This window comes from Magnolia sinica, chromosome 3 (genome assembly GCF_029962835.1).
Source record: "Magnolia sinica isolate HGM2019 chromosome 3, MsV1, whole genome shotgun sequence".
NCBI classification, from domain to species: Eukaryota; Viridiplantae; Streptophyta; class Magnoliopsida; order Magnoliales; family Magnoliaceae; genus Magnolia; species Magnolia sinica.
In genome coordinates this window covers 113,755,716-113,767,922 of record NC_080575.1, presented here as the reverse complement: position 1 = coordinate 113,767,922, position 12,207 = coordinate 113,755,716, and positions in this window count along the sequence as shown.

Sequence of the window (12,207 nt, the reverse complement as noted above, 5' to 3'; positions counted from 1 at the left end):
ATCCATCAGCTGGCAGACGTGGTTTGTATCTTCTGTCGTAATGTTCAGGTTGATCCATTCCCGCCTGATTTTCCATTAACAAAAAAAAAGATGTAATTAGTGTGGCCCACCTGAAGGACATCTCGGATCTTGCAGGGGTATTGGCATTTTGCATATGCTGTCCGTCTAAAGGACGCGGATTGCCTTCTGACGCTTCCAGCGCTACTGGTCGGTATTATGTAGGCCAGCATGATATATGTGTTTTATCCACGCCGTCCATCCATTTTCCAGCTCCTTTTAGGGAATTATTCTGAAAATGAAGGAGATCCGAATATAAGGTGGACCACACCACAAGAAAAAGTGTCAATTGAATTCCCACCATTCAAAACTTCTTCGGGGCCACAAAACTTTTGGTGTTTTCATTTTCATCCAGATCCGTGTGAGCTTATCAACAGGTTGGATGGAAAATAAACATTTAAGTGGGAAATAGGAAGTTTTTAATGGTGGGTGTTCGATCACCACTGTTTTCCTGTGGTGTGGTCCACCTGAGATTCGGATCTATCTCATTTTCGGGATCATTCATTACAATGAGCTGTAAAAATGGATGGAAGGCGTGGATAATATACATGCATAATAGTGGGCCAACAGAGCAGCGTCCAGCAGCGACCGCGTCCCTTCTAATTCGGTACGGCTCCACACGCGCGAGGGCTAAAAAAAACTGGAAACGGATTGGCTCCTCCCCCTGCCACCAGCCAATGGCTGGTGTTCGGTGCTCTGTGGGATCCACGATGATGTATGTGTTTCATCCATGCCGTCCATCTATTTTTATGGATCATTTTGTGGTATTACATAAAAAATGAGATATATAACAACCTCAAGGGACCACATTACAAGAAACAATGTCGAATTAACATTAAAAACAAATTTGGGGCCATAAAAGTATTGGATCAAGTTGATATTTGTTTTTTCCCTTCATCTGGGTCTTTATGAGCTAATCAACCGATTGGATGTCATCTAAACAGTACAGTGGGCCTCAGGAGGATTTAAATGATGAATATCCAATCACTATTGTTTTTCTGTTGTGTGGTCTAGAGAAGAGTTATATCCATCTTATTTTCAGTAAAAAGAAAAAATCCCTAAAATTATCTTTACAAATGGATGAACGGAATGGATGAAATACATACATCATCTTGGGGCCCACAGAGCACCGACCACCAGCCCCGGGGTTCGTGTCAGGCGGAGTAGCCAATCCGTTTCCAAAAAACCTCTCGCATTCTCAGTGAAAATGAATAGATACACAATATGTAAACATGCACAATCAATATATCTATATAACGTATTTTTTTCCATGAATCTAACCGTAGGGCATCCCCTTACTATCAGATTGATTGGTTATTTCAAACTTGCAACTAGCGGACTGAATTTCCGATTGGCCGTCCAAATCAACCAAATATTAAGGAGTCTCTCATCCGAGAAGTGGTTGAACCGTCGTGGCAGAAAAGTTTACCATTTTTACACTATAAGATCTCAGGGGTACAATGACAAGGTGTGTATTGGACCACAATAGTTCGTTGCTCATGCCTCAGTGGTAGACTCACTGTGATGAAATGCATTACACGTTCTCTGCGAGCTGTGCCCAATCTTCTTCATTTTTTATTTTTATATTTTAAATTTGAAAGATGGACATTGCATTTGGTTTGAAAAGCATAGTTTTCTACCGTCGGCCCCCTAGACTAGTCTAACTAGGCTAGCAAGCCCTTTCGGTGGGAACACCAAGATCCATAGCTCAAGTGGTAGATTGAGATGCACCGAACACCCAGATCCATAGCTCAAGTGGTAGACAAAGATACCACGTTTTAACACTGTAGGCTTGGTATCGATTCCCTGGAAGGGAGGCTAACAATGACGTGTGAACTGACAGTGGGTGTACTAATAGGCTAAAAAAAAAAAAAGAGGAAAAAAAGGAAAAAAACTCTTCCAGTGGGAAACAAGCCACGCCTTAAACTTACGAGAATATAGAAAGCAAATCTCCTATACCAAGCTTCGAAGACTTGCACTAATCAATTCCACCTTGGCTAGAATCCCCAAGTACCTTATCTCCTGTGATAGAATCAACAAGTTTGTTATTTTCAACATCAAAAGAATGTTCAAAGATGCTTAGAAGAATGCAATTGAAGGAATTTAAAAGTAGTGCTAATGTATAATAAAATGAGGAAAAGCAGATTTAATGTTTTAGAAATAGTCTTTAGATGGAGTAAATGTGTCCAAGTTGAAGGCTCTGGAGAAGGTCAAGGAAAGGTACGAAAAGATATAGGTAAATGTGGTAAGAAAAGACATAGGGATTGTTGAATTGTAAGTTAAAATAAGTTATTTATGCCTCAAGTAATATTACTTATTAACTTCCTTATCTCAAATAAGTTATTTATATACTGTTGTAGGTATAAAAAGTAACTTATTTGGTAGTATCCAAACGGGACCCTAATGAATAATGATTTTATTAAGATTATAACCTTTGATTGAGTTGAGTAGCGAAAAGAATTTATGCAGTCAATCAAGATTAGTTAAGGGAAGGCTTAAATGACAATGATAATGAAAATAATGTTAAAGAAATTTATGAAATAACTGGAGTATGAACAATAGCAAATCATACTAGCAGAGCTTAAGGGGCATGGAAATCCAATATATCTCTATCTATAAAAACATTTGTGGCTAAATTGAGAGGGAGAACAGAAGGCATCTCATAATGCAAAGGGATGAGATGACATGTTGAAATTCGGCCCAACCTCTCAAACTCACGTTGATGACAGCCCTTGCTCTATATCATCGTGTAGAACTAAAAGAAAGATAGTATAAGATAGTGTGATGATTTATACCCATGCAATAAGAAATCGCATAGGAAGAAAGCATGTAAATGAGTCGATCTAGACTGTCCAAATGGCAACATCACTAGTAGATGCAGCATAATCCAAAACTCACTCAAATAGAATAATCCTAACTAATTGGTTGAAATAAAATGACCAATAGTCTAAGTCTACTGAAAAAATTATAAAATTATGAAAATCCTATCAATGTAAACATGGGATTATGATACATCGAAAAGGAGTTCCATGATTTGGATTGTCCTAATTTCCATGCATGAAAAAAACACAAACTCAAATAACATGAAACCTTATACATCCACACACACGTAGACATTGTCCTCTGGCATACGCATACTCATCAAAACCGTTCAAATCATCATCGATCAAAACCAAAAGTCACTCTTAAAAGATGATTCTGACGATATATGATTGGTGGCCATCAATGGCCGGCTGGTTAGTGGTGGATATGTTTCTTTATTTTCCTATTTTTCTGCACTTTTTAATATTGTTAATTATTTTCGTAGTGAATGGGATGAATCCGGGTATTTGTTATGTAAAATCGTCCATGCAAGAGTGCAGGTCTACCCAAATGGGTGATTCGCGCAAATCATTTTAGCATTCCTCGATTGTCTAATTTGTGTGAATTATAAATATGGATTGACCTTGATGGGGCCCACTAGATTGGCAGTCATCACCTGGTCACCCATACGATGGAGCGATCGCTCTGCCATGTTCTGGTTTCAATTTCCGGCCGTTGGTTAATCTATATCATTCATCTGATGGGCTAGAATGTGGATCCATGGAATTAAGAAGAACCACATGGAGGCAGTCCTTGCCATTCCATCTGGGCCGTGCCTTCTATCCACCGAGGTGGCTGGATCCCTGAGCCCACTGTGATTTGTGTGCCTTACATCCATGCCGTCCATACGTTTTGACAGATCATTTTAGGATATTAAACCAAAAATGAAGAAGATTCAAATCTTAGGTGGACAACACCACAGTAAACAGTGGTGATTGACCATTAAAAACTTCTCATAACCCACAAAAGATTTGTTCGAAGCTTGTATTTGGGTGGTCCCTTCGTCCGGCTCTTTGTGAAATTATCAATAGGTTGGATGGAAAATAAACATTCTGGTGGCCCCTAAGAAGTTTTTAGTTTTGGGTATTCAATCTCCATTGCTTCATGTGATTTGGTGCGCTTAAGATTTGGATCTACTTCATTTTTGGGATCCTGCCCTAAAATGAACTGTCAAAATAGATGGACGGCGTGGATGTAAGGCATATACATCTCGATTGGCCCTACAATGGGGGGTCCATCGAAGCCACGCCATTCGGTCTGCATTCCCAAAAGTAGGGCTGTCAAGGGGCCAGGCTGGCCCAATGAGCTTACGGGCCTGGCTCGCATAAGGCTGGGCTCGAGCTGGAGTATCCCCATTTATTGAGTCGAGTTTAGACTTGCCTGTCCAAAGGCACGTAAACTTGGCCAGGCCATAATTATTTTAAAATTCAAAATTTAAATAAATTTTCTTCTTTCTCCTCTCTCCCGAAATGGGACGTAAACCCCATGCCTAATCACTCTCTCTTGACAGTCGGACTTAAAACGCATCTCTCTTCTCTCTCTTTCTCTCTCTTGAAATGGGACTTAAAACTCATTTCTCTCTATATTAAAATGGGAGTTAAAATCTCTCTCTCTTTGCTTAAATGGGGAAGAGGAAGGGTAAACCCACCCACCTTCTCTCTCCGTTGAAATGGGACCTAAAACCCATCCCTATTCTCTCTCTCTCTCTCTCTCTCTCTCTCTCTCTCTCTGTTGAATGAGACTTAAAACCTCCAGAGGCTCAACAAACTCAAGACACCCTACCTCACATTATTAACAAAATTGAGGCACTAACATTTATGATAGATTGAAGACATCCAGACAACACTGGTCAGACTAATCGAAGTATGCTGTGAAGTTTTCGGTCAACCAAAGGACCATTTGGGTTGACCGAACGAGTGCGTAAGTTTTTACGTGAGGGTTTTGTTTCATAATTCTGTACGGTAGTATAAAAGTCCATCCGTTAATGTGATTAAAGTAATGCCAGAGACAATCTAGAGGCTAGTAAAGATTTTCTAGGGTTTGAAGGGGAAAGTTAGGGTTTATAGTATAAGTTGTTTCATCTCTTGTATTCTTTTAACTATAGTGGAATGATAGACACTTTGAACTGTGGTTTTCCGTAAGGGTTTTTCATGCAAAATCTGTATTCTTTGTATTTTATTATTCTTTTTCATTCTTTATTGCGTTGCTTGATTTGATCTAAGGTTGCTTATGCGCCCAACAAGTGGTATTAGGGCTTAGGTTAGGTTATTAAATATAATTTGGAAACATAGCATTGAGGGAATCGAATGTGAAGTTCGAGACAAAAGTTTACAAGAAAAAATAATTTCAAACTATGGAGGTTGAAGATGAAAGCCATCCTAGTTTAGCAAGGGTTATAACATGTACTCATTGAGAAAACAAATCATCTAGAAAGTACGAAGGAAGATGATTGAGATGAAATTGATTAGATGACGATTAGAACAATTCAATCATGATTGGTCAATGAAATCCTGTATAATGTCATTGATGAAACAATTATCGCAGGCTTATGGATGAAAATGAAGAGTATCTATATGATGAAGTCGCTCTCCAATCATCTATATTTGAAGAGAGAATTATATACTCTGAAGACGGTGAAAGAGTCGGATCTCTCTTCTCATATTAACAACTTCAACTAACTAATTTGCAAATTGACAACTGTGGAGGTGAAGATTGATGAAGAAGACAAAACCCTAATTTTGTGGACATCTCTCCTGGAGTCCTACAAATATCTAGTTGATTTTCTATACTATAGTAGAGATACCTTGGACGTCAAGACTATTACGATGCCCCTTTATCCAAAATCCACTCCTGATAGAAGCAACCGGTGTTCAACACTAACAACATGTCACCAGCACTCGATCATTCACTTGATTCTACTGAATTGGCTTCATTCGGTGAATTATCTAATTTCTCGGCCTCCTTTTAAGTTTTGGGATATTGACAATCATTCTTCATATGTCACACCCTCTGATAATTCCAACTCTTAAACTTGTATTTGCCTTTCGACTTTGATTTAGATTGTGACTTCCAATTCTCAATGCATCTGTAGAAGCGCCTTCACCTCCACTCTTCATTCTCAACTACTTCGACTTAAGGGTATAGCGAGTATGATAGTAGCTAGGTTCTTATAGGCAATGATCATACCTATAAGATGGCCAGAATTGGTTTAGTTCACATCAAGATATTTAATGGGTGGAGTGTACTCTATCAGATGTAAGGCACGTTTCAGATTTGAAGAAGAATTTGATTTATATAGGTGTTCTAGAGACACTTGGGTGTAAGTTTGCTGGTTATAAAGGTGTCCTGAAAGTTTCAAAATGAACACTCAAAGTTATTAAAGCACAGAGGAGTATAAATCTTTACAGGTTAATCGAGAATACTATATCGGATAGAGCTGCAACGTCTGTAGCAGAGTTCACATTAGCAGGTTTGTGGCATGCATGCCTAGGACACATAAGCGAGCAATGTGTTAAGATATTTCTTGTTCGTCGTTTGATTCCTAGTTTCGAAAGTTTTGATTTAAATGCATGTGAGCATTGCATATACGTGAAACGATCAAGGTTAAGCATTAAAACCATGAAATACGTTAGTAAATGTTAGCTTGACTATGTGCATTAAGATGTGTGGGATCCATTACCCGTTGATTGTGAAAGAGGGTCATCATTTGTTGTTACATTCATTGATAACTTCTTTAGAAATATTCGAGTTTATATTTTGAAGCATAAATCCGATGTGTCCGCTACTTTCAAGACTTGTAAGGTAATGGTTAAAAAACAAACAAGCCAAAAAGTGAAAATTTTGATGATAGATAATGGCAGAGAATTCATTTATAGAGAATTTAATCAATATTGTAAGAGTAATGAGATAATGAGACATAACACAATGAGGCACACACCGGAGCAAAATAGTGTGCCTGAAAGTATGAACCAGACACTTTTAGAAAGGGCCCGGAGTATGTTAAGTAATTCTAAGTTGGCTAAGGAGACATAGTCTAAGGTTGTCCCTACGGTTTGTTATTTAATAAATCGATCTCTCTCTACTACTATTGATTGTAAAATTCTAAAAGAAGTATAAAGTGGTCAGGAAGCTAATTATTCGATGTTGCGAATATTTGGTTATGATGCTTACTTTTATGTACCGTTAGTTAAGAGAGATAAGCCAAACAAGGGCTAAGAAGTATATTTTTGTCACTCTAGTGATGGGGTGAAAAGATAGAAATTGTATGACCGGGTTTCACGAAAAATCATATTTAGTTGGGACATCAAGTTCGATGAAAGTTTCTTGTTTCGAAAGGATGAGTACAAGGAAAATGGAAAAATCAATAATTGATGTTGAAACATACAAATGTGAAACACTTGAAAAACTTGAGTTACAGATAGAAATATAACAAAAGGTGGAGCAATCACCAATCATTATAAATCCATCAAGGGATCCCAATACAATATGAAACTAAAACAGTTAGATGTAAAGTTTGTGTTTCTATATGAGGAACCAGAAGAGTAGATCTACATGAAGTAACTTAAAGGGTTCGAGGTGCTGGGAAATGAGAATATTTTTTATATGATAAAGATGTCGTTGTATGGGATGAAACAGTTGCCTAGGCAATGGTACAAGAAATTTGATTCTTTCATATTGAGTTAATGATTTATTAGAAGTGAATTCGATCATTGTGTTTATTTTATATCGATGAGTGACGGTGAATTCATTATTCTGGTGTTGTATGTTGATTAGCCATAACATGTTGAATGCTCAGTTATCTAGAACAATTGATATGAAAGATTTAGGAGTTATAAAGAGAATTCTCGACATTGATATACACGTGAACAGGGAAAAGAGCATGTTATGGTTATCTCAGGAGGAGTATCTTGAGAAGGACTTAGTCAAGTTTGGACTGAAAAAAGCTAAACCGGTTAGCACAACCCATGCTGATTACTTTCGATTTTCTTCATATTAATGTCCTGCTTAGATGAAGAAAAGCGGTATATGTCTCGTATGCCCTATTTGAGCATAGTTAACAATCTTATTATGTCATGGTTTATACAAGATCGAATATTTCACATGTGTTGGTTATTGTGATTGTGAGTGTGTACATGTCAAACTTCAGTAAGTAACATTAAGAAGCAGTGAAATGGTTACTTCATTACATATGAGGTATGAAAGACTATGTATTGGTTTTCAAAAATTTTGAGGAGAAACTTATAGGCTATGTGGATGCGGATTATGCAGTGAATGTGGATAATAGAAGGTCAATTTCCGATTACTCATTTGTGTTAATGGGTAGAGCTATCAATTTCATGTCTAAGCTTCAATTTCTAGTTGTTATTTCCATAATCGAAGCTAAATACATGAAAATGACGGAAGCATTCAAGGAAGTTACTTGGTTAAAATGGATAATGAATGAGTTGGGGACTTCAGTAGGAAGTTGTACATGTACATTATGACAGCGAGAGCACGATCAATTTGACAAAGAACTTTGTGTATCGATCACTTTGGACTAAACACATTGATGTGAGTTATGATTTTATCCAACAAATGTTAGAGGATTGAGGTATTACTCTTGAGAAGATTAACATAAGCAAGAATCTGACGGATATGCTTATGAAAATTATTCATGCATAAAATTTTAAGTTTTATTGGACTTCTCTAAGCTTTGGTAAAGAAGAAATGAAGACAGAGTGTTCACAAGAAGTGCTGATGATGGTATTTTTATAAAGATGATTAGAGTTGGTGATAGCAACTTGAAATAGTGGAGATGGAGGATGAAAGCCACCGTGGAGATTGTTGATTGTGTGCCTTTAATCTATTATAGTTTTCTTTCTCGATTCAACAGAGGTATGTTTTGATCGACTGTTGCATGTTATGATGTATTTGGTCAACCGAAGGTCCAGTCAGGTCAACTAAAATATGCTGTGAAACTTTCAGTCAATCAAAGAACCAGTTGGGTCGATTGAACGAGCATGTAAGTTTTTCCATAAGTGCAAGTTTTGTTTCTTATTTCTGTGTGATAGTATATAAGTACGTTTGTTGATGCTATTAAGGTAATGTTAGAGATGTTTTAGAGGCTAGCACGGATTTTCTGAGAGTCGAAGGGGAAAGGTGGGGTTTGCACTGTAAGTTGTTTCATCTTATGCATTTCTTTTTAATAGTGAATTGATCGTCGCTTTATGCCATGGTTTTTTCTACAAGGATTTTCTACATAAAATTGATGTCATCTGTGTTTTCTCATTCTTTTTCATTTTCTATTGCATAATTTGATTTAAGGTTGCTTTTGATCCCATGTAAAATCCATGTTCTTTGTTTGTTTGAATTTTTTAATTTCTTTATTACATTTTTTAATTTGATTTGAAGTTGGTTAACCACCCATTAAAAAATATGTATGTCCAACGAATCTAATGGCATAGAATGGAAGAGAAACACATGGATGTTGAAAGTGGGTGGGCATCTGAAGATCAAGCTGTTTGTGTTTTCCCTTCATCAAGGTTTACGCGACTTTATCAACAGGTTCGATGGAAAATAAACATTACGTGGACCCTAAGAAATTGTTAATGACGGGCGTTCAATGGCCACTGTTTCCTATGGTGTGGTCCACCTGAGATTTGTATATGTTTTATTTTAGGTACTATGCCCTAAAATAAAATGAAGTGGTAAAACAGATGTACTGCGTGGATATACAACACATACATCGAGGTGGGTCCCACGGTCAGGGACTCACCCACTAAGCTGTTACCCCGCCGTTGAGCCATGACGAAAAGAATATTTGAGAGACAGTCGAGCTACGCAAGGACTCGTCATCCCAGTGGGCCCAAGTCAAAAGCAGGACTGGGCCATTAAATATTTCAGCTAATTAGAAAATTCTGTAAGCCTAACCTTTGGCCTGAGCCAGTTATCGATCGGACCTGATCAAAACCAGGCATGGGCCCAAATCACATGCTCATCTCAAAAGCCTGAGCCGAAAACGCATCAGGTCAGCATTCCAGACCAGACACAGCATTCCAGACCACACAGACGACCCGGCCCATTTCCAGCTTAGGAAGAGGAATGCAGTAGCTACTAGTTCCCACATATTAATATGGCACGTGTAGGAAAGATCTAGATCGTTCACCCGATGGGTCTCACTATATATATGTGGCATGACCAATTATCATTCTGGTTGGATCATCAGGTGGGTCCCAGAAGAAATGAACCGTTAAACGGTCTGCATTGAACATGCATGGATTGCCCCACTTGATAACTTTAACTGGCTGATTTTCTGGCCATGGCACAAACCAAGTGGACCCAACTGACAAGCAGCCCAGATCTCTCGCATTACATGCCACACGTGTGAAGATTGGGGAGAGCAGCCATCTAAGTGGCTACTCGCGGGAGCAGCCATATCACATCGCTCAGACAGGAAGATCAGCTAAGCACCTTGACTCCTTCCGCTGTCTGTTTTCTTCAACAAACCTCCATCCCATAAACGAACCAGTCAACCGGTTCAGTAGTCTGCGGATGTACCCGAAATTGTAGTCTTGATGGTAATTTGATGTTTAGCTCCACTCCTTTTATTGGAAGCATTCGTATGGTAGTTTGTCAGGGATGGTCTACTGTTAAAAAACCGAGTTCATGGACTTTCATGATCTTCCAACTAGTGGAAATTTGCTTGTACAACGATCTTCGATTTAGGATGGCCTTCTTTTGTAGTCATCCTTTGTCTAATACGTGGAGTGGATGGTTAGGATGGCCGATTGACGCAGGGAAGTACGTGTTGAAGTCGAGCACCATTTTCCTCGAGGGGTTACCACTCCGAATCAAAGGACCTCGAGTCCACGGGAAAATAAGAAACTATAAATAATTTTTAAAATTTGGAATAAATTATTTATGATAAAAAACGACTTTACAACCTCTTAAATAAAGACATGAACCCTCTCGAAGTTTCCGAATTAAACTACATTTTTTTTGTTAGCTTGTTAGTACACCCACTGTCATTTCACACTTCACTGTTAGCCATGTAAATAATAAACTTATTATTTATAGACTATCATGATTTCCACTGGACCTCAGTTTGCAAAAAATAGTACTGTCAGTTCACACTTCACTGTTAGCCATATAAATAACAAACTTATTATTTATAGACTATTATGATTTCCACAAGACCTCATGGTTTTCAATAGAGCTGGGCATCGGTCCGGATCGGATCGGATTAGGTCCAACTCAACTCGATCTGAAGTCTCAATATCCTAACCCGAACTCAATCCGATCCGGGATCGAGTCTGGGTCACCTGACTCAGACCAATCCAATACATGGTTGGCCTGACCCGAACTGAGTCGGATCGGGTTCGGTAAGATTCGGATCGTATGAATTTAATCCAACTGTTTCATGTGGTGTGGTCCACTTTAGCCTTTAATATACCGCTTTTTTGTGCTCAAGGCCTAAAATGATATGTCAAGATGAATGAATAGCTTAGATAAAACATATACATTAAAGTGGGCCCTGCATGACTCTGAAAGAACTATTCATTTACATATCCTTGCTTTTATCGAATATATGTTAAATATTTTAGTGTTAACGTGCTCTGACGTTTCACAACATTTCACGCAAGTGCAGCTGTGCACTTGACTTGTTGTATTGATGTTAGTAAGTTCTGTAGGTTTGATCATGGGGTATGTGTTATATCTAAACCGTCCATCCATTTGGCAAGCTCGTCTTAAGGCTTGAGACGAAAAATAAGACAAATCTAACTATCAAGTAGACCACACGAGATGTTTAATGGTGAAAATCATTCTCTGCTGCTATTTTTGGTGTGGTCCAGATGATCTTTGGATATTATTCATTTTTTGGATTATACTCTACAATGATCTCTAAAAATATATGAACGATGTAGATATAATAAATACATCACCGTGGGGCCCATATATCTTTGATCTCCTTTGAACCGTTCGTACAACTAGAAGCTCAAGGAGCATCAATCTGGTCTTTGCACGCCACGTACCTAGCCAGCAGCTGCTAGCTAGCCTAGGCTACGAAAGCGGATTGCGTACTGAGTAAACTCTGTGGGGTCCACCGTGATTTGCATATTTTATCTACTCTGTCCATCCATTTTAACAGATAATTTTATGGTTTCATCCCAAAAATGAGATATATCCAAATCTCAAGTGCACCTCACCGCAAGAAATAGTGTGAATTGAAATTCTACCATTGGAAATTTCTTGGGGCCCACAGAAGTTTTGGATCAAGCTGATATTTGTTTTTTACCTTCATCCATGTCT